The 23,400-nt window shown below is 43.9% G+C and overlaps 1 protein-coding gene across 6 annotated transcripts in view; it reads left to right on the top strand.

Annotated features, from left to right (window-relative positions):
- GPR65 (G protein-coupled receptor 65) overlaps positions 1-19,118 on the top strand; it is a 129,242-nt gene extending 110,124 nt beyond the window's left edge. For all 6 annotated transcript variants that reach the window (XR_007453638.1, XR_007453637.1, XR_007453632.1 and 3 more), the window contains one exon: positions 16,290-19,118. The gene's annotated coding sequence lies outside the window, so the exon portion shown is untranslated. The remainder of the gene's footprint in view (positions 1-16,289) is intronic.
- Positions 19,119-23,400: the final 4,282 nt, after the last annotated feature.

Raw genomic sequence — 23,400 nt, 5'->3', positions numbered from 1 at the left:
AAAAAAAAAAAAAAAAAAAAAAAAAAGACAACTTAAGCTCTAACGTCTTCTGTGTAATAGCGCCCTCTGGCTTTAGATTACTTAACAACGTATTTGGCTTTGAGCCTCAGGTTTTGTTGAAAGTCCATGACTGTGCTGGAAAGACAACCCAGGATTCCTCACATCTGAAACCCTGCTCATCTGTTTCTCCTGCATCTGCCTTCGCAAAGAGGAAGTATGACTCAAGCAATGCTTCGTCTTCTGTGTAAGAAAGGACTGTCAAAGAACAGTGCCAATAAGTCCTTGGGGATCTTAGCAATGCCTTACTATTCTTTGGAAAGTACTCTCTTGAGACTTTAACATGGAGCTGCCAGCATACACCAAGGAAAATGGTCTTCAGGTTGAGATATGGCCAACTAGAACAAATTGTGGGAAAGGAAGAGACCCATCCAAGACCATTAGCATAAATGATTATTGATCTGTCATTCATGAAGGAAGCTGTTGAGGCTTCCTTATTTCTTGTTTGTCTGTGCTTAATTTTAAGACTCCTAAAGTGACCTCTAAAAAGAAAGAAAATATTCTTGGTCAAATGAAACAAAACCTTGCTTGTTTTCGAGTCTTAATATGAATACAGATAATCAAAGAGTTTCTGGATTCTTCTTGGGGGTTTTAAATGGAAAGGGTCAAAAAAGTTCCCAAAGGCATCATTGGCTTTGGTTGTCCATAAGAGCTCAATCTGATCTTTTTGACCCTTCAATCTGAGTCTTCCCATAGAGAAATCAGGCTCAGCAAGAATTAGATTATTCATCCCAATGGAGAGTAAGGAAACCATGTAGGTCCATGGAGAAGGGCTAAAAACTATCTTGCAAAAAACTGCAGCCAGAGCCCAAAGAGTCTTCTTTTCGCTTTGGAGAGGACAGGATGGTCTGGTATCAGTCTTTCCATGATGCTCATTCCCTGGAAAGCATTATGTTTTTGTTTCCCTCAGGTGAATTCTTGCCTATCCTTAAATATCCAGTGTGGAGATGAACTACCACTATCTTGATAGATCTTTAGAATGAAGCCAATGTAGCTAAGGACAGTAAGTAAGCTTCATTGGTATATCTGAAATGCAGATTTTTTTTTTTTTAAATCAGGCTTGTATATGGTTTGACTGGGTATGATATAATCAGGAAATGGTTTTGTTTTTTCCCACCAATGTTTGGGGCAGATTCATCATTTTCCAGTCAATTGCAACCATTAAAAAATAGCCCTGTCTTCAGAAATTAATAAACGCAATCCAGACCATTCTAAATCAAAACTGTAACCTTGCGTCCAAGTAAAACTTTCTTCACCAAGCTTGGGCTTGATTTCAGGTTTGGGAATCAGCATCTTGGGAGGGAGTCATTATCTGGCTCTCTCTCTTTGCAGTACCTCCTATTCCACCTCACTCTGCCCAGTGCCTGCTTCTGGGTTCTCCAAGCACAAGGGGAATGAAAGGCAAAAGATCAAAGGAATTTTTACTTAATTGGTGCTGTTTTCAGTGCTCTCTCTTGGCTCTTGAAGTGCCTCCATCATATAAATACTGGCTCTATTTTATGCGTAGCAGTTATGCGCATGTTGGAGACTACCTGGGGGACTATCTGTGACACCATCCCCTAACCCAAACAATTCTTCCCCAGGCTGAAGCCCCATGACCCCATCAGGTCCTGCCTTGGCAGTATGCTTCTGAGGTCCCCTTACCCTCACAGATAGCCTTCTTAGACAGCATCCTTTCAAGACAACTTGAGCCTTGATCCTTTTACACATTTACCTGATGCCTTGGGGATACATTCTTGTCCCTCAGAACTGCAAGTACAGCCTGCTCAACCCCTGAACTTGCCCTTCTCGCCCTCCTACTTTGAGTTTCCCCAGCCAACCTCTCATCTTTAGACTTCTTCAGGGGACACCTGTCAACCTTTCTAGAGAACTCTGTTCTTCTATAGGAAAGCTAATGAGTTTCTGAACCCCAGCTGGCATTCAGCCAGGGAATGTTGACATGGTCACCCCTTCTAGCAGACAACACCAAAGTCTGTGAGAAGTTCTGGTAGTTTTATTGGGCTCTCTTCTTTTGGCTAATGAATGAGAACAACATTCTCTCTTCTCCTCTCCTCTCCTTTCCTTTCCTCTCCTCTCCTCTCCTCTCTTTTCCTCTCCTATAGTCCCTTCTCTGAGGAGAAGACCCATAGCAGCTTTACTCCTGCAAACTCCCTTCAAAATAGTTCACCCAATAAATACCAACCTTCCAATTTATAAGAAAGAATTTGGGTGATAGGTACATGTGTCCAAAAAACATGTCTGGTTTCTCTTTGGTACGTTCTGGATAAATGCAGAATTATTTATTTCACCCATTGCCCCCAACTTTAAGGCTTTACCTGAAATCCCAGTGCAGAGAGGAAAAAAAAAAAAAAAAAACAACTCTCTTTTCATAGGCCATTCACACAGATTCTGCCTTTTGGTGCATGAAGTATACCTCTACCAGGATAAAAAAAAAAAAAAAAAGTCACAAGATGAGGTGACAGGGCGAGGTGTTTGCTTCAAACAGTCACACACACACCCACACACACACCCCTTGCCATCTCTACTGCACTTCTCTTTGCCTAATGCCAAGGAGTCCTTAGCACTGACCCTCTGCTCAGAGTTCCGTATCTAGCCCCAGCCCTATGTACTTTGACCCTTCTACAGGAGGTTGACTATCTTTTTCCTAAAGGAACACCAACCAAATTTTCAAGGGGCTTTCGGACAACTGAATGAGTCTTCAAGCCTTTACTTCCATAAAGCACTGAAGCATCATATTAATGAAAACTGGTGACATACATGCAAAAAATTGGAAGTCCTTAACCAGCAGCATTTGCTAGCTCATTAAGCATGATATTTTGCCATTAACCCCAAAGAACATCATCAGAAGTAGTCAACCTAAGACATACCAAAAGATAAGAGATAAAATAGAACTTAGTGAATAGCACCTACTTTCATTTAACGCCCTTGTGATCTACTGAGAGGAAAACATTCACTACCCCTTGTGTTGGTGTGCCATCAAGGAATGAAATCTAACTAAATATCACTCCCCAAAAGAGAAGTAGACGGTTAATCTGCTCCAGGAAAAAGCCACACAGAGCATCCTAAAGCCAAACACAGATTGTTTCCAGAAACTCTGTTACATTGCCCACGGGTAACATAGAGAATCTGATAGGAAAAACACAAATATGCACATGCTTGAATTTTTTCACACATCAAAACTATTGAAAGTACAATGACAGTGGTATACCATAACCACAGTGTAAGGCAAATCTGACCTCTCCAAGTTCCCAGCACGGACAAAACAAGGGCACATATGAATTACAAAATGTGGTCCATTCTGGACTCTCAGACAAGTACTGGGGGCCATGAGAAGGATGTGGTGAGCAGGAGGTTGGAGGGGAGCGGGGCCTCATCTGGGCATGCCTCTACGTGAGACACATTCCAGACTGGGCCAGCTCCCTGGGATTGGTGCCAGAAAGGATGAGAAGCGACTGAGATGGCAGGACACTTGGGCTGTGCCCGCCATCACCCAGAGCCTCCAGGGAGGCCAGCTTTACTCTGTCTGACCACTGGATGCACACCCCAGCTCTGTTCATCAGCTCACCCAGGGACTCCCCTGGCCTCACTGTCCCCATGAGCTCCAGGATCTTGACCCCAAATACCTTTCCAGGCCACTCTTGTTCCCTGTGTTCCATGTGTCAATGTATTTTATACATATGGACTTTGTAAGAAAGGCTTGTGAAGGCTCAAATTTATGGTACCCAATTTGGGTAGTCCAGTCAATTCCCCCTCACCATCCTATCCTCCTCCCTCCTCCTCCTCGAGTGCTGCCAGAACTGGGACCGTTCCCATCTGAGAGTGTCACCTCTGACCCTTCCACATCCTTTAAAATGCTGTTCCTTTCCCAGATCATTTCTAAGCTAAGTGGAGCTGATGTTCAAAATATTTAACAACTGGTATATGGTACGGGCACCAACCAATCAGAACGGATTCCAACGGTAAACAGTCAGCACAGGGGGGCTGATGGCTTTTCTTCTGTTGTTAGCCTTGGTGTTCTTCAAGAGCCCAGCAACTGTCTACAGTTAGAGCTAGCTAGACCCGTCACCTCATTTTTAGAGCGGTAACAGCCTTGTCTCTGGGGAAACCAGAAGAGTCATGCCTGTATTTTTTGTTTTCTGGCTTTGAGGGTTGTCAGATCTTTTTTGTTTTTTTTTTTTTTTGTTTTTTTTTCCTGAGATTTAGGTAACATCTCCCCACAAATAAATTTCTCCGTACCTAAAAATTTCAACAAGTGGTATTTTTCTGAAACAACCTCCCTTCCAAAGGACAAGCCCTTTCATGAACTGCTGGGAAGTTCTAAGGAGACCCATTACTCTGAACTAGGACTTCCTCTACATTCGGGGAATGAGGAAGAGCTACATTAGTCCTCATAAAGGGTCCTTCACCGCCCCAATGAGACTGTGCCAGCTGTTTTAGTCCTCTCCAAATAAGACAGACTGACTGGCCTCCGAAAGAGAAACCATATTAAATAAAGATTGCCAAATATAAATTCTATTTTAGCAGGCAAAGTAAGAAGTCATGATTAAGACACCAGCCATTTCCTGGAAATAAAAGCCCACCCGGAGGTGTTTGGGAGCCCAAAGTATCATCAACACCAGCTGGCAATTAATCTCCAGGGAAAGCTCTTCTTCAAGCGTCTCTGTTACAGGCTAAATATGCCCTAAATATAACTTAAATATAGATGTGCTATCTATTCCTCACATTCCCTGGGGCTGCCAGCATAAGACAGGGATCAACCCAGCAGCACTTGGCATCACAGGGTACCCAATGACAGAGCATACTGACTATATTAGCTCATCAGTAGCCCACATCGGCTGAACTGGTCTGGACTCTGCATATTTAAAAAACGCTAATTTCTCTTCCTTCGAAAAAATTCATGAATTTCTTAAGTGTTTTTTTTTTTACTATTGAATTGGCACAGCAAAATATATTTTAAGTCGGAGCATTAATATTAGTTGCAAAACTGCAGTTATAATCCTCCCTGTTTTCACCATAATGTTTTTACCACTTTTGAAAGTTTTGGACTGAAATATATATATATATATATATATATATATATATATATACATATTTAGTCACGGTAGTCAAATAACCCAAAAGACCAAGGTCTGCCAATGGAGAGTAATTTATACTTAGAGCACAAGGTAAAATGGCCCTTATCAGAGGTCAAGGGCCTTTCTCAGTTAATTTAGCATTTTGTGGGCATCTCTGCCATGTGAGGCCAATATGGTCTGAAAGGAAAGCTTTTGGGTCAATTAAAAAATAAGAGAGAAAGAACAATCACATGACAGGAAGATTGGGCATGGTTTTGATTTCTTTAAAAATGCCCAAGTGCATAACCTGAGGCCAGTAAGGAAATGACCACACGGGACAAGAAACAAGAATGAAGCCAACCACCTCTGGAGTCTCAGAACATAGAGAGAAATGCCATTTCATATGGCATTTTGTTTGAATCAGTGGATCAAATGTTTTCAGACTTTATGAACCTGACACTGCTCCCAACAAGCTGTCCATACCTCTATGCTCAGAAAACATACCCACAGTTTAAAAAAAAAAAAAAAAATGCTCTGGCCCTGAGTTTCAAATCTCACCCTAAAGGTAGTTACTATTCTTAAAACTCTTTTCCCCAGAAGTTACTCGTGTAGGCCATGTATACAATATTGTGCTCTGAATATTGACATCTTCTTCTGGAAGAGATTTAACTTTGGCTTTGAGACATACCATGGGTAAAGCTATAACCAGGAGCACAGTGTGGATCAGAGATAGGCTAGAGCAAGCTGGGGTCCAGGGCCACATGCCCCTGAGAAGGGTGGGCATATAGAGGCAAATCACAGAGCATTTAGAACTGGAAACTGGGATTCAAAGGCTTAGTTCTCTTAAGTCAAGGCTCTGGATCCAGATCTCAGACCACTGCCAGACTGTCACATGCATAAGGTATAGGCAGAAAAGGATTCCCTGAATGAGGTGCGTCTACAGGAATCTAGGTAAAAAAGCACACAATTGTGGATCCAAAGATAGCCTCCTGACGTCCATTGTCTCCAGGAGGGATCCTGAGCAGAGACGTGCAGCAAGAGTCAGGGACATCCTGGTGTCAGATGCACAGAGGATTTCCAAGTTTGATTGGGTAAACCCTGACAAGTCTTCCTTTTGTTACTGCTCAACTTTGTTGTCCATCTTTGCAACAACACTAAGCATGCATTTGTGCATGACTGTTTATAGATGGCCTAATTCTTCACCAGAAAAGCTCACAGTTTCCCAGAACATTAGCATAAATAACCTCTCAGTTCATCTGGACCCCTTCCCCAGTTGTCCATTTTCCCTGACACAGCTGGGTCTATCCAAGGCCAGTACCTCACCCTAGTCTAGCTCCAAACCAAGGCTGGCCTGAGGAAAGAAATGGTTGAGTTGCTTCAGTCCTCCCCTCTTGCCCCTTCTGACTCCACCACCCATCTGGCAGGGCTTAGCTTTAAATTTCTTGCCTGTAGACTGACAGGGGATCAGGGCCTATCCATGATGTTAAACATACAGCCTTACACCTGGGATCCCCTTGGCTGTCATCTTGACCTCTAAACCCCAGGACTGATCCCTGAGCTCCCACACATCCCCTCAGGGAAGCCCACTGCATCTTATGTGTCCATTGCAATAACAGGGAAATCAGGGTTCTTGCGGCCACGGGTTCACAAACCCAGATCTCTGTGTGCCCCACATCATAAAATTGGGTTTCTTCCCTGTACCCTGTGTTCTGAGGTCCCGTTCTGATTCTCCAGTCTCATTCTCCAGATTTGCTGTTCTTATTTTCCAATCCCCCAACTGGCACAAGCCAGGGACCTAACCACTGCCAAGTCAGGGCAGTACAGCCCAGTAGCAGGTGCCCTCTGCCGGAAAGTGGATCTCCACTCCACTCCCCCAGCACTCTGTTGGGCCAGATCCAGATATAGAAACCCTCTCTTTGGGACACCTGTCCTGATTCTCCCCACCCCAGCAAGGTGAGGAGCTTTGCCCCAACATTACACAGCTTCCACGTAGTTTGTCTCTAGGATGGTGTTTTTGTATTCCATTGTCATTCTGCTTCAACTTGAGTGTCATGTCTAGTAGACCTCCTTATAGGATGGGATAAAATTTTAACCATTTTTATGTAGCCTTAGTGTAAATCTAGTGCCTAGCACAGAGAAGGAACAAAATACATGTCAATTGAAAGAACTTTGGATGGATGAATGAGAAAAATGAATGAGCTTTCTTAATAATAATAGCCAGTCTGTCTGGACCCTGAATTTCTACCTTCATGATGAGAATTTGCTGGGCCTCCCAGAAAAGCTCTGCCCACCTAACTGAAGCTCAAGTTATGGGAATCTGTTTCTGGGCTTAGTGCCCCAGAATCTACCCCACCCTCCTGGTGATGTTGGTGATTAAGATGTCCAGCACAACCTCAGCCCTTCTGATCACTCCCTGCACTGATCATGGCTCCCAGAAAGCCAGTTGTCTGGTGGTGCTAACTAATTCTGACATGTAACACAGCACCCTTTTAAGTAGTGGTATAAATGGGTACCATTTTTGGAATGGCATTGACACGTGTCTCCTTAAATAATATTCCAATAGTAATGACTCTTGTTTCACAAACAACCAAAATTCACAGGCTGTGGAAGGGAAGAGAGGAAGATCAAGGAGGGGCATTTTATAATTTACCCCAATAGCAAGTGCCAAAAACCTCTTAAAATTTTTAATCATTGAACACCAACAACATGTAGGGAACTTGCATTTAACTGTCAGTGTAGACAGGCTTTGGAGTATTGTGTGTAGTTTGTCCCAGCACCTCATGAGAGTAAACAGATAAATAATCAGGGAACTGAGATCAGAAGAACCCATTTCACTGGGAGGAGATTTGGAAGGGCACTAGAGCCAGAGCAGTCTAACCCACAATGTTAGACTTTCCAAAACAGTCCTGATTTCAAATATTCAGTCCTGTTGTACAACCAAATAATATTTCAACACTTTCTCATCTAATCTGCATCTCCTGGATCATCTCTTACACACAGGAGTCCCTATGTCTTGATTTGAGGGTTAAGGAGAAAATGGTACCCACTGATAGTTCCCAGTAGAGATATCCTCTAACTTTGGGCCTTTTATAGCTATAGCTGCACTCTCCACGTAAAGTCCTAGATAGTTCACTAGATAGTTCCTTGTTTCTCAGGAAAGGAAACTATGTACATGGTTCAATGAAATGACAATGAACAAATAGCATACGTGCGTGATATTTGCCCCAAAGAGAGAGAGGGGTGGAATCTCTTAACTTAGCCTTGGATTTGATTTTCAGCCATTTGTTCTGCAGGAGGAGTTAGATGGACAAAAATTATGTCTCCTCCCCAAGGCCCTGTTTGTCAATCCCGCATCACAAAAGGACAATTAGGGGTTGCTGTTGATGTTGGCCCTTCCTGGTCAATACAGGGTAGTTTTCAGGCAGGAGTTATCACTGTCTCTAAGAACTGGACATCTTACTAAACTAAACCAAATCCTGTTTGGGTGGCAAATTAAACAGCCAGTTGCCCTGGGGGGAATGGGAAGAAAGGTAGGAGGACCTGACTTTTGAGTGGTAGGTTATGAAATAGTAGGAAAAGCAATGCTACTGCAGAGGAAGGCTGGCCATAGATGCAGAAGTGGACAAGGCCACAAAGAAGAAAAACAAAGCCAAAACTCCACAGCCCCTCACTTTACTCTCCTCTGTATAGGTAGAGTGACCACTGCTGAGGCCGTGCCGGCAAGGTGCACACACACTATGTCAAAAGACATTTCAGCTCCAGCCATGGGGTGTAGTGAGTGATGCAAGAGGCAGTATCCAGGCTGTGCAATCTGAGGCCTGAGGAAGGAGGGAGACCTCTTGCAGAAAGGGTCATAAAGACTGCTGTGTTGGAAAGTCCATTTTCCTATTTGTCAAGGACTCGCCCAAGGTCATGTTGAACTGCAGTCTTGAGTCACCAGTTCCATGAAATTTCCCAAGTGGCCTATTCAATAAGCGGCACACTCACCACCAAGCCACTGGCCTCTCTGGGGGCAAAGGTAATAAATCCAACAGAAAACCTAACACAGGATTTGCAGGCTCCTCAGACATGGGCAGAGCTGGGAGCTGAGTGCACACTCCTCTAGCCCCTATATACTTCTTCCTCTCACTCACTTCCTCTCACTCACCCGCTCTCAATGCCAAGGGAAGAAAACAATTTCTATCTAAAAAAAACAACCAGAAGTTTCTACCGCTTCTGCTTTCTGGGAAGTAGCGTGATCCATCTCCCCATAGACAGTTTTTCTGTTGAGATATCAGTTTGATGGGCCCTTGGGATGTGAGACGTGAGCTGGTCTGGATGGGTGAGGATTAAGCCAAACAAAGCTAAATTACTTTGCTCAATAAAGCAACCAGAATCTTGGAGCTGTCTGCAGATGCCGCAGTGAAGGGCCTGGGATCTTGGAAGAAATGGGGAGGTAGTAATAAGGTTAGTTAGCAGCAATGGTGGGGGAGACCTAGGGAGAGAGGAGACCTATAAAAACAGCCCCGCAGCCAGGGATGGCTAATGAATCATGTCGCATACTAGTCCATGCAGTGCTAAAATCTCTCCCACTAACCCCAAGCCTTCAGGTACACAGAAGAGTAGCACTGTTTCATTCTGGGGTGACCGGGGCAAAAAAAAAAAAGAAGAAAAAAAACAGTTAAAAGATACTAAGGAAAGTGAAAGAAAGAATGTGGCCAGATCAGGAAAAATGGAGAAAGGAAAGAGCTAGAGAAACTCCAGGCTTACGGAAAATCCTTAGATGGGCTTGGGAAGGCACTAGACCCTGGAATGGGGGTGATGTGGTCACCAGAGGAGAGAGTCCTTGACCTGGGAAGCAGGATGACCCAGGGCCTGAGTTACAAAGAAGCAGACTCAGGGTCGGCTCTCTCCCCACCTGTCTCACCGGGACCTTCTCTCACCACATCACCTCTTCTGCCTCAGGGCAGCCAGTTATGCTCAAGCTTAGCCAGAGGGCTGCTCTGGTCACCCCATTTCTCCCAACCCAAGTTCGCTTCCCTGGTGGGCACTAGCACTTGACCTTCCTTTCCTCACATCCTCCTTCTCTGGGGCACGTCCATCAGGATCCTGAGCTGGACTTTCCAGTCTCGTGGGAGAATATACCCTCTTTCCCCTTCCTCCATCATTCCACAATGCCCCATAACCAATCAGAACCGGAGCAGAAAACCCGGAGGGCTCATCTCCACAGCTTTCCTGTTCTCTGGAATTCGATCATGAAGACATTGACACGAACATTGTATCTTCCCCCAGACTTAGTAAATGGTGAAAACACAAAAGAAGGTCAATCATAAAATGTCTAATGACAATTTTCTTTTAAAGTTTGTGGGGAAACGTTACAGAAACTATCATCTGTTTTAGTCATTCTAAAGCTCCATCCCAAATATTTGGCAGTGAGGCTGCTAGTGACTGCAGAGGACCAACTGAGGCTGAAAGTCACCAATCCAAAGCCCTTTTTATTACTTTTTCACAGGAAATATATACTACTTTTATTTCTGAAGTCTTGATACATTTTTTCACTAGCCTACGTAGCTGCTATATTCTGAATTAGTCCCCTAAGGTTGTCGTTATTTCTAAATATTCTGATCCACTTCTGCAGAGGAGATCCCACGGGATTCAGGGCAGAAAATATGGTAATAAGTGTCAGAAAAAACTGAAAGCCAACGTTGCTATGCGTAAAATCTGATTTTTGTCTCCAGAATGTCCATTTGCTTCTCTCAACCCCACAGCACCGCATACTATTTTTACTTCCTTAGTCAGGACACAGAAGCAATATGAGAGTGTGCAAAAACCACAAACTTTCTGGGGCCAGAAAGACTGGGACTTTGCCACTTACTAGCCGTGTCTACCTAGGGCAAGCCCATAGATTTTTCTCTGGACATAGGTTTCTGCGTCTGTAAAATGGAAATAAGTTTTCTACCTGGCCAAGTTCTTACAAGAGTTCAATTATATAATTCATGTGAAAGAGCACAGTTGAGTGTGAAGCTGAGAGTGGGTCCTCAGTGAAAGTGACTGCCCACCACCTTTCTCCTTCCTTTCAGCTGTCCAGACTGCTTCCCTTTATCCTTTGACATGAGCATCATTTCTTAATTTGGGGGAGAGAGTGGGTAGGAATCAGCTTTGCTTTTCTCTTTTTGTGTCCACAATGTCACATTCACCTCCACCCTTGGATACCAGTGTAAGCAGATGACTCCAGACCTCCTTATCTTCTAGCAAATGGGAAGGTGTGGGTGTCAACATCCAGCAATACGTCCTATAACACTTGGGACCCCGTGAGTTCTGATGTCAGTGGAGTTTCCTGGCTTCAAGCCACCGTGAGGCTTTGTCTGTCTCAGCTGAGCTGGATCAGTATCTCCTCCTGGAAGGAGAGTGAGTTCACCAAAATACCAAATCCTTTCTTTAATCATCTGGCAGTAAGCCTTCTGGCGGGCCAAGGGGGAACACAGCTTTAGACCTTTGTGCCACCTTGAGAAATTTAAGAGGTCGTGAAAACTGGGAGAGTGAAACTGTGTAAGTCAACCAATCACACAATGGAGGAATCCTGGACTGGGTTTGTCTTAGGTGAACATGTCACAAATTAACATCAGAAAGGAAATGCTCTGTGCAGGGAGCGCAAGTAAGTCAAGTCTGCAAGTATTAATTGAACACTGGCTTTTTCTTGGGCCCAGGTGGGTATGAAAATGAAACAAGTGTCCGTCCTTGTGGAGTTCCTATCTGTCCTAAGGCGGAAGCCCGGGAACCCAAGGGACAGCGGGAAGCTGGGAGGCTGGGGCTCCAGGCAGGGGCAAGGCCTAGGACAGGCTGCCAACTAGGCCCGGGAGCAAAGAGCTGACCCCAAAGATGATGGAGACCCACAGGGGAAAGCAGCAGCCAGAAGCACCACTTGCTGCTTTAGAAGCCGTGTGAAGATCAGGAACTCCGCTACTAGCCGTCAGGTTCACATTTTAGGGGAGTGGAGAACACATGTCCGTAGTTGTTCTCTGTAACACCAATCCCATGACCTTCAGAAAATAAGGGAGAGGCAATTTTTCTGACTCCTTTTAACCAGGAAGAGTTTCTGGAGGGAATAGAAGCGTAGGTGTCCCCTACCTAAAGCTTTGAGTGGAGAGCATTCCAAATAATTTGGGTAAACTGACGTCTGGATGATTCAGATGATGCCCATGTTGTCAAAGTCAGCAGGTTAACCACGGTTAACCATCTGCCTGTACTTTGGTCCATTGTGAGTCCAGAAAACCCCACTTGAACAGCTCTTGCTCCAATGTGTTCAGGCAGTAGGGAAGGAGGTCTGGCCTTGCCCCCACCCCCGGAAGTACCGCTATTAGATGTGACGTTGGGGCGTCTCTGTACATCTCTAAGATCAGAAGAGTACACCAGAGAAATAGGAAGCTCTCTTTTATTCCCAACATTTATTATCTGTCTGCATTTGCATGGGGGAAAGTACAGCTGGAGAGCGATTCACACTCACAGAAATAGTTATCGGCAAGTACTGTCCATTAAGAAAAGGGGTGAGGAGGAAGCAGTAAGGAGAGGACCCCAAGTGCTCTGCTAGAGGGGAAGGCCGCCAGCAGAGGCCTGGATACAGGAGGTAGGGAGCATCTCAAATGCAGATACTAATTTCTTACACCCACTGAATACCGGTGCTCACAAGAAGGGGAGAGTTTGAGGTTGTCAACACTTGGAAGACAGAAAAGAATTTCCCTCTCCCTAAACCCAAAGGGCCTCTAGTTTTCTTGACTGGGCCTCTGGATTCTTCTCTTCCTCCATTATCTATAGTGATTGTCTATGCTCTCAACATTAATTCCCTCCTCCCTCACTCCCTTAGAGTATAGAGGCCCTAGCCATCCATCCATATAGGACAATCCATTCATCTTGTCAAGAGCTATTCCCCATCCTACCCATAGCAAGCACCACCACAAGACTTGACAGGGTTGCCGGGGCGGGGGGGGGGGGGGTAGCCCTATGTTCCCGCTCTTATAAGGGAGCCTCTGCTAGTAAGGTTTCCCAATTAACTGCCCCTATGCCCACCTTTCCCAAAGAAGGCAGAAATTCCTTATGGAAGTGTGTGGTCCTTTATAGGTTTGCGTCTGGCAGGACATATAGGTATGTTCTACATACAGGTTAGGTATGTTAGTCCATTACACTGGGCAGCTACTTTGCATAAGGACTCAGTACCAGGCACTACTGGGAACACTAGGAAATAAATAGCATGGCCCTGTTTATTAGAGTCTTACAGTTTAGCTCTGCACATTTACACTGGGTTATGAAATACTCATGGGCAAATTTGCCCCTACACAAATTGTTTCCAAAGACACCCACAAAAATTTAAGAGGCATGTAAAATTATATATGGCTTAAGTAACTACAAAGTAGTGTTGAGCATATATTATAGAAAATCAAGGAGAGAGAGGAGGGAAGGAGGGATAGGAGAAGAGGAGACTTTTGCTTCCAGCTCCATGTTTCTGAATCTGGTTTCTTTCTTCATCAGCTCACACTATTGCCATATTTTGTGCCTTATTCCCTTTCTGCCTGCCCACATGCATCCTATTACATTTTCATTGTGATTGGAGACTACAGTTGAAGCGAAGGGTACAAGTCTTTCTGAGGACAAAAGAGAGAAAACACGGAGATTCTAATTCATTTTGTGGCCAGCCATGGCCGATTCAAAAGATGTAGAATCCATTCCCACCTTTATGACTTCAGTGTGATTTGTGAGGCTTTTAAGTGGCTTCTGTGAAAAGCAAAAGAAATATATTCTAAAGCTTTTTTTTTTTTTTTGTCAACTTATGGGAAATCTGACTTGTACATGGAAAAAGGTTATTGCTCTTCTTGGGGATGTGTCCCTACACATAGGCATATAACCAAGTATGCACAGATAAACACGCAATCAAGCCTCTGAGGAATACCAGCCAAGAGACTCCCACTTGTGGCAGTAAGCTTCATGAGCTGGGAAGTCCAGAAGGCTGCATGACTACATGGAGGACTGAATCTTGAGTAAGGATGGGTGGGATTTACAAGGGGAAGAAAAAAGAAGGAGGGTCCTATTGGAGGAGGAAGCCTGTCAAGGATTTCCCCAGACCCATAGGAGCTAGTCTCCCCGGTATGAATGGACCCATGGATTGCAAGATTATTGTAGGGAAGCATCATGAAATAAGAGCGGACAGGGGTGGGGTCATGATGTGCCGGGCCATGTACTTTGAAGTTCTCCACTGGGAAGTTAGCAACCACATTCGTGTGTCCAGCTGGGGAGATTCATGATACCAGCTCTGCTTCTGGAAGGTTATCTGGCATATCCTAAAAGTCATAAAGTCGCAAACTTTCAGATCACCTATATAAGCCATCGTCCAAAATAAACGCAGGCAACAAGAAGGGCGGCTCATTTTTACAAACCGAGATAGGGAAGAACGAATGCTTTTTCTCCTCAGCTAGTTTGTCTCCCTACTCCGTATCAACTTACATAATTTAGGCTTTGCATATGCATCCATCAGGTACTTCAAGAAGCAGATGGAAAGCAGATGGAGGTTGAGACATCTGAGAATCTTGGTAACAAGAAAACGTCTGGAGCCCCAAATCATTTCCAAAAATGATAGATGGAGTCAAGTGTATGCAACTTTACATGTGTAGTCATAACAAGTTACAAAAACAAGAAACCAAATTGCCATTCAGTCATATGATTTCCCAGGAGAAATGAATTTAGTGAAATGCAATACTCCTGGGACTAAGAGGCTTTTTTTCTCTTTTTGTTCCTCATTTTAATTAGACCCATACCTATTGTTATCCCCATGTCTTGGAGAAATCTAAACTGCATAGGGTGCAGCCATGAAACATCATAGCAAAGGGTATTTATTAATGTGAGAAAATGTAATGCATTGCTAAATGCAAAGGCAGGCAAAGTATGTTACCATGGTAACATTTTTATTAAAACAATATAGGGGCACCTGGGTGGCTCAGTCAGTTAAGCATCTGACTTTGGCTCAAGTCATAATCTCACAGTTCGTGGGTTCGAGCCCCACGTCAGGCTCTGTGCTGACAGCTCAGAGCCCGCTTCAGATTCTATGTCTCTCTGCCCCTCGCCCACTTGTGCTCTGTCTCTGTCTGTCTCAAAAAAAAACATTAACAAAAAATTTTTAAAAACAATATAAATATTATATGTGTTATATGTATTTGTAGATAAATCTGGGAGAGGGAGAAGCTAAATATAAACTAAAATATATTATTTTTGCACAGACATGACTGCAGGTGTTTTGTTACTTTTCTTCCCCCTGATGCTACTCAAATTTAATATTGAGCATGTGTTTTTAAACTAATGAAGAACTGTTCTTTCTTGAAATTGTGTATGTGTGATAAGACCTGAGGTTTGTAATTTTGATTTGTGGAGATTCCTCAGTCTTTTGCCCTTCTCTTTGTAAGCAATTTGACAATAGAGAGAGATAAAAGAAGTCCCTCATTGATTTAAACCTGTTACCAGTCCCCCATTACTGCCAGTGTGGGCATTTGAGGGAACATGTCTCTGAGAGACAAAGAATCCAGGTATATTTGCACGTAATTCAACTCATCAACCTGGAGTGGAGAGGGGAGTGATGGATGCCCATGAAATGAACATGGATGTTTCAAAAGGATGACAAATGATCGTTCAAAATATTCAATCCAAGGTTTTTGTATGTGTTCACATACCCCCAAACACTTAGTCACTAACAAGGACTATCTGAGTTTATGGCCACCAAAGTGATGTGGGTTTCATTTAAGAGACGGATCACTGTGTCCTCACCCTCTGAATCATAAGCGTCACAATCAGTGCATCTCACCACATTACAGTGCAGTACAGAAGAGAAAGGCTTCTTGCTGAAAGACTGTTCTAGTTCCATCCCAGGTCATCACTTACCCAAGCCTCAGGAGGAGACCACAGACAGATAATGTCCTGCCTATAGCCAGAATGCCACAAAACACACTAATGTTATTTCTCTTAATAGTTTCCCGACACTGCTGTCCAAAATGAATGTGCTAATATGTAATTAATAAGAGTTATCAAAACAGGTTTATCCTTCATATCCTGAAAACCCATTGGTAATTACCATTCTTAGGCTGCATTTGGCATCTATAAATCTTAGGATGGAAACCAGAGCTGTCATATATTTTTTCTACCTACATGTTTTTCTTTTCTCAGAATGGAGTGACATCCAAGCACTTCACAAGAGATTGGCAGCAAGATGGCAGACTGGGACACCAAGCAGATGGGACAAATTCCCATAATTCCAGTACCTCCAAGAGGGCTTTCTGTTGTCCTTCAACAGATTTCCAATGGTCCCCATTTCTCTCCCTCTCTGAACTAAAAAAAAACAAAAACAAAAACCAAAGACCAACAGGCTCTGAAGCAGACTAACTCTGGCAGTCATGAATCAGACAGGGTGAAAGAAAAAAAATGCTATCTGGGCCAATGGGTTTCTAACATGCCATCTCAGTCAGCACTTTCTGTGCTTTAACATGTGTATGAATCACCTGAGTATATATATATTCATAAAATGCATATTCTTAGGTCTGGGCTGGGGTTAGGATTGGGGATTTCTAAGGAACTCCTACACAATGTCCCCGACATGACTGGACCATGGTCTATATTTTGGATAGCAAGAACCTTGACCATTCTGGCCTTGGCATCTTCTGGGTCCTATTGATTGAAAAAACTCACTAAAGTCAAATTTGCCTGATGGTGGTCCAACGTAAGCAAAATTTAACGTGGTGGTAAAGAGCTCACCCCTGACCAGGGTATATTATGAAGGAATTCCAGTACTTTCATGCCCTGAATATTCAGCAAAATGTGGAAGGAAAAGGGAAGAGAGCACAAGAGAGACAGGAAGTGACATATAGTAGAGGGCATATCCCAGGTCCTTCCAGAAGCTAAAAGGGCTAAAAAAAAAAAATTAGATTCCATATTCTCACCATATTGAAACCAAAAGAAAACCAGGTACCAAAACCACTCCAGAAACAGAACCAGAACAAAACTAAAACAGAGCCATTGATTTTTTTCAAACTACTTTCTCTTGGAATCCAAAATGTTGGGAAAAAGAGGAAGGGTTTTCAGGAGGAGAAAAGGAGATTATATTGCCAATGCCTCTGTAGTTGATTAATGCCTGCTGAAGGCATTAGGAAACCAGTAACTAGACTCTCTCTGCATTCAACACTAAAAATGCAATTATAAACCACAGGGCAGATTCATTCAACAGGTCACAGTAACAAGACTCCTTTGTTCCTAATTTCTAGTGTTATATGATTACAGGACATACATGAATTAAGGATGCCTAGGGAGGATACATTTACTTCCTTTCTAATGAAGTATTTGCACCTACTCTTGAACCTATCAAAGATGCCCATTCCTTTGTAATATCTACTTAAATAAAATAGATAAAAGTATACAGGTATGCTCAGATACCCTTACACCATAGTTCATCAAGGTTACAAGAGATCATACCCCACACTCTCAGACCACAGTGGACACTGAGGCCCACCTGACTTGTCCTTCCAGTTGAGGGAACATTCTACCATACCAGAAAGGGAAAGTTATTTATGGAAGAATCACAGAAGCTCCATGGTGTCTGGATTTGGATTCCACTTGGCCCAAATTCAGAACTCATTTACAATTCCTCTGCCTTCTCAATTTGCAAGCTTTGAGGAAAGAGCAAACGGCCAAAAGGGGAAATTTTAGCAAAAACATATACTTCCTCTGCAGTGACTGCTTACAGGAAACAGCAGATTCCCTGAAAAAAGTGCAGAACCTGAGAATCCAGCAACGAATCACAGTCCCAGCGACAGGATGGGGGTCAAACCACACAACAACAACTCTATGACAGGTAAGAAGCCAACTTCTGTCACCTAGGTGAAAGATTGTGCTTGCCCTTGAAGGATATTCTTTCTGTTGTCCCAGACAACCATAGCCAGAAGCAAAATCTTGGACCTGCCCAGCTGGACAAGAACCTAAGAATTAAGATAAAGGAAAATATCCTCACATATGAAAAGTCTGTAAACTTCCTGTAATTGTCAGGGTGACCTTTTTTAAAAGTTACTCAATGTTATAAAAGGAAGAGAAGAGAGAAAGACAAAGGGACTCATACTCAGAATCCCTAAATGCAAGGGGGAAAGGAAAGTGTTTTGAACGCCCTTGCCCCTCACTACCAAAGATTTCTTGGACAAGTGGATTTCTCCATTAAGGTGCAGACAAGTGTGGTTATGGTACTGGCTTGAACAATAAGCAAGCTTAATAAAGGTATGCTGGAAAAGCCTGAACTCTATCCCTCCAACAGCCAGACCCTCTGTGTGGGCCTTGCCAACCCCTAAAATGTTTGAAATGTTTGAAATGTTAAATCCCAAGTTCTGGCCGCCATCTCCCACTGTCCATCCAACTCTTAATTCTTCCCTGGTCTATACCAGCTCTTCAGTCTCATTGACCCTGTACTCCTCTTCTTCCCTCCCAGCCACACCTCTCTCGGTGGCTTCTCTTCCTATTCTGGAAAGACTCATAGTGAGATTCACAGTGAATCCTTCCCAACCCCTCCTGACATCCTCAATGCCCTAGCCCCTTCTTATCTTCCAGCCCCACCACTGTCCCGTATCCAACTTTGGACCAGTCCAAACATTCTCCCCCTCTTTGCTTCCTACCCCTGTGCTGTTGAGCACTGCTTGAGAAAGTCACCATCCAGGATCTGCAGCTTCTCTTGGGATCTCAGTGTCCCAGGCAACCTTTTCATATCCCACCACAGCTATTCCAAACCCTCATCACTTTTACCAAATCCCCATCACATCCCCAGCTTCCTGCCCTCAGCAGACATTCTGTCTTCCTACTTCAGAGAAGGAAAGTAAAGCCCTCAAAAGGGTCAGGCAAGATTCCCTGCACCTATGAATGTATCCAAATCCGCGTCCACCCTCACTCCATTTCCTTCAAGGAATGTAATCTATCCTCATGTTTGAGGCTAGCCCACCACCAAAGCTCTCCACATCCAGCCTCTCTCCCCTTTTTCTGACCCGAGACCCTGCCTCTCCCCAGAGCTTCCTCTCTCCTGGTATTCTCAAACTCTCTCAACAGGTACCCTCTGTACAGCTTTAAACTGTGCCCAGTGCTGCTATCCACACTTGTGGAAAAAGCAAAGTTCCCACTGGTCTTCCACCTTCCCATGCAACTGCTTCATCTTCTCCACCAAGTTTGCCAAAGAAATCACCTCTGCTTACCCCTTTAACTGCCCCTTTTAGCTCACTGCAACCAAGCCCCTCTCTCCTCTACCACTGAAAATGTTCTGGCAAAGGTTACAGGTCACTTCTTAAATGACAAGCCCGGGCTCAGTGGACACTTTTCAGACCTCACACGAATGCTTTATTTACTACTTCTTTCTCAAAAATCTCCCACCCTGTTCTAGCCCTAGCTCTGGTTTCTGCGTCTCTCCCCCTACCCCTACTTTACTAACTCCTGCTGGTTTTGCTTCTTCCTTTGGTGTGACTTAAGGTTCTAGTCTTTCTTTCTCCTCATGCTTGGGTAGAAGGCTCTTACCCATTCTCATGGCCTTATCTCATGGATGGACAGATGGACCCCAGAGCAACCAATCCTTTTCTAGCCATCTCTGGATCCAAGTTTTCTAAAGAATGCACAGGTATTTCATTGCCTGACTGACCCTTTCCCACAACTTCCAAGTCACAAGGAGGGAACCACTAAGTCTCAAGAAGTTAGGAAGGTTGAAGATGTAAGAGAGGAGGAAAGAACGGGAAAATCAGAAAAGAACAGGATTGTTGAGGGCACAAGTACAGGGCTTAGGTTTGGAAATAAGGCATTCTTCTAGGAAGAAAACCTGTATTTATTGAGAGCCTACAAGTGCCAACAAGTATGAAGGATTTGCATATAATAGCTCCATTTAAGCTCACAGTAATCTTGTGAGACAAAGATTATCATTCCTGTTTTCCAGAAGAGGAAATACATGCCAAACAAGATTAATTTGCCTAAGGTCACAAAGCTAGTAAGTGCCAAAGTCAAGACTGAAGCCCAAACCAGCTCACTCCAAAGACCTTGTCCCTAAGTCATGAGAGAAATAAACGCAAGGAGAGAAGAGAAATGGCAAGGTGGAGAGAAGGGAAAAGGAGAGATCTGACCAACTTCTGATTATGAATATGATTAGGAAAAAATGTCACAAAATCTAACTCAGAAGCTTGGTAGAATATTGCCCAATGCCGTCCCATCACCCAATCTCCTTTTCTCCATAAAACCTAATAGTCATGTGGATTCATAGTATTTCCCTTCCCACTGCTGTTTGTGGGGGTCTTTTAAGGTACGTGTTAAATCTCATTTGTGACCTTTTATTACTTTATTGAATTTTGAGGGAAATCTAAATAGGGAATGGAGATTCTTTGTGCCCCTGTTTGGTGACTTTTGACTGTCTTTCCTCTTCCCTCACCTTCCCTCCCCCACCACTTATGGCAATGAGGGCATTTTGTACCCTCCACTCTTGCTTTGGGTCTTGGCACTCTGGGCATTCAGCACTCACAACAGATACTTTCTGGGCTCTTGGATGTATTTTCTTAAGGCTTAATCTTGGTCACTACCTTTCACCTCATCGTTGACTTTTTAAAATTTTAACAATTTCTAGAATTTGACTGAGTTCTTGTGGGAGTAGTAGGGGAAGATGGAGTAAGAAATCCATATACTTATTTCCTTGGCTTTTTCTCTAAACGTAGTACTACTATTTCCTATCAGCCAAGAGAGTGATCTCTTTGTTTTGCTTAGCTTTGGAAATGGATTGTGAAAACCAGCAAGAGCTACATTGGACAGGTCAGAGACGCTTTGTGGGTATATGAGGTATGTGCATGGTTTGAGGGTGGGCTGAGAGCATGGTCTCTGAGGGAATGGCCATTGAAAACCACTTCTCCAAGGTGACCTTCTTTTGGGGCTGTTGAAAACTAAGGATAGCGGTACTCTCTTGAAAATGATTCTGACCAATCACATCAAAAGCATGAGGTTAGTCCAACTACTTAAAGCTGACTTCTAAATTTAGCCTCAGTTAGCTGTTCAGTAAACACCTCTGCAGTACAGAAGTAGATCAAAAAAAAATTTACGTAAAGAACACTAGATTGACATCCTACTGTTTTTTTTGCCTAATAGATGCATGTAACTAGACCTCAAGATTTGGATGATCTACATGGGTCCTTGTATCCCTCCAGGCCCTGTTCAGCCACAAATTGGCTGGGAAATCCACCTTTGTGCCAATTCCTCAAAGTAACTTTCTCCTCACGCTTGTATTACAGAAAGGGCTACCTGTTCCCTTTCCGTTCCTTTTCTGTTCCCCTAGAAAACTTCTGACCCCAAGTCAATGTGAAATTCATACTGAAGAGTGGAGCAAGCCCCATAAAAACCACATGGAGAAGGGGGGAAATGATGAACATTGGAGAAAATAGATCTTAGCCTCGGGTTTTAAACTACCTTCAGACACACACGGAGAGAAGCCAGTGCTGTGTCTCTGAAGGAATGCAAGTGTTGAGAGGCTTTGACAGGCCAAAGGACAGTTTAACTGAATGGAACTTTCATGAAGTCAAAGTGCCACTGCAATCTGGGGGGAGGAGTCTTGTGGGGGAGGGGCTTTAGACTTAGCTTTCACATTCCAATGAACACCTGACTCTTTTTCCATAGTCAGTCCTCTTTTTTTATTTATCTCCTACTTGATTATAAGCCACTTAATTTATCTCAGTGCCCCAGCCAAGCCTGGCACATAGTAGGCAATGAATAGTAGGGGAAGGAGGGAAGGTAAGAAGGAAGGAAGGAAGGAAGGAAGGAATGGAAGGACAGAGGGAAGGAGAATAAGACAATTGGAAAACCTACATACAGACACAAATGAAACAATTTTAAATGAGCAGAAGACCTGTCTCAAGTAGATAACTGAAAGACCCGAAAATTTAGTGGAATTTCTGAAAAATTCAGTGGGCTCAGTTCAATGGAGAAGAGGTTCAGAATGTCTCTAGTGGCCAAGACAAAAAGGGAAATCCAGAGAACAGTGTGCCCTATTCTTTATTCCCCTGAGTGCCAGGGCCAGAAGTTAGAGCAAAGCCTGGCAAACAGGTGTTCCCTAAAAATATCCTGAATGAATGTGAGGCTCATCTCTAAGGCCCTTTCTAGCTCCGACATAATGAGACTCTGCTTTTTAAGATCTGTTGTGGCTGGCAAATCCCTATGACGACCCCATTCTTGGGCCTGGCAAACAGACCGGTGTAAAATTGCAAGTTGAGGATAGAAGTAGAAGGGAAAGTTGGACCTCGGGGAGCAGCCTCACTGTTCCAGCATGGCAGCCGGGGCGGTGGGGGACGGGGTGGGGGTGGGGGGGCAGGTCCCTGTATTGCTAACCAAACCAATGTTGTCTCCAAGAAAGACCAACCTGTTAATTGATGGCAGTAGACACTGTGTTGAGAGAAGAGCCAAGATTGAGAGTCTGCCTCTTGATTACCTATTTGATTGATGGCTTATACCACAAAACTCTGATCCACATTTTCCCCATATTGGGGCCCTCCATAACCTAATTCTATGAGGAGGAGGGCTAATTCCCAGCTTGAGGCTTATTTCCATTCTTTACTCTCTTCTGTTTTTACCAACAAAGGAGTTCAGCCTAGCTGGCCTCATCTAAGGATGAATGATTTCAGGAAACTTCAGGAAAAGGCACAGGCCTTTACTAGAAGGCACACAGGCCATAGTAGGAAGAATTACTAATGCGTTTTTGCCTGCATTTATTAATGGGCAGATAATGTGGAAGGAAAGGAGGTGGGGGTGGGGAGAGGGAGGGAAGGGAGAAGTGGGAAGGGAAACAGGGAAGAATGGAGAGAGGGAGGCAGGAAGAAAGGAAAGTGGCAAGGTAGAAGTGAAGGAAGGGATAAGGCAAGCTGACAGGCCACAAACACCGCCCCTGCCCCCAACCTGGTGGGATATGTGTGCTATTCCTCAGGCACTTCCGGCTGCCCAGAAACAAAGGAAAGGGGGAAAACAAAGGGTTAACTGATAGAGATCTTCGTCCTGCAGGACCCAAGTTTCCATCATCCCCCCATAGTGACGTGGGGAACAAAGGCAAGAAGGAAAAGGCAGATAGAATTAAATTTCCTTATAACTTGCACACAGCCCATTGACAAATACTTGAGGCAGGCAGAGTAAAACCTTTCTCCAGAAACTCCCTGCTGTCTTAATGCTAATGTTTCGCTAGAGGGAAAAACAACCATAGCTTGACAATAGCTAGGCCTCAGGTAGCCTCCGGAGTCTTCTTTAGCATATG

This window comes from Panthera uncia, assembly GCF_023721935.1.
Source record: "Panthera uncia isolate 11264 chromosome B3 unlocalized genomic scaffold, Puncia_PCG_1.0 HiC_scaffold_1, whole genome shotgun sequence".
Lineage (NCBI taxonomy): Eukaryota > Metazoa > Chordata > Mammalia > Carnivora > Felidae > Panthera > Panthera uncia.
Note: the sequence above shows the minus strand (reverse complement) of the source record. Positions and strands in the feature narration are given on the sequence as shown.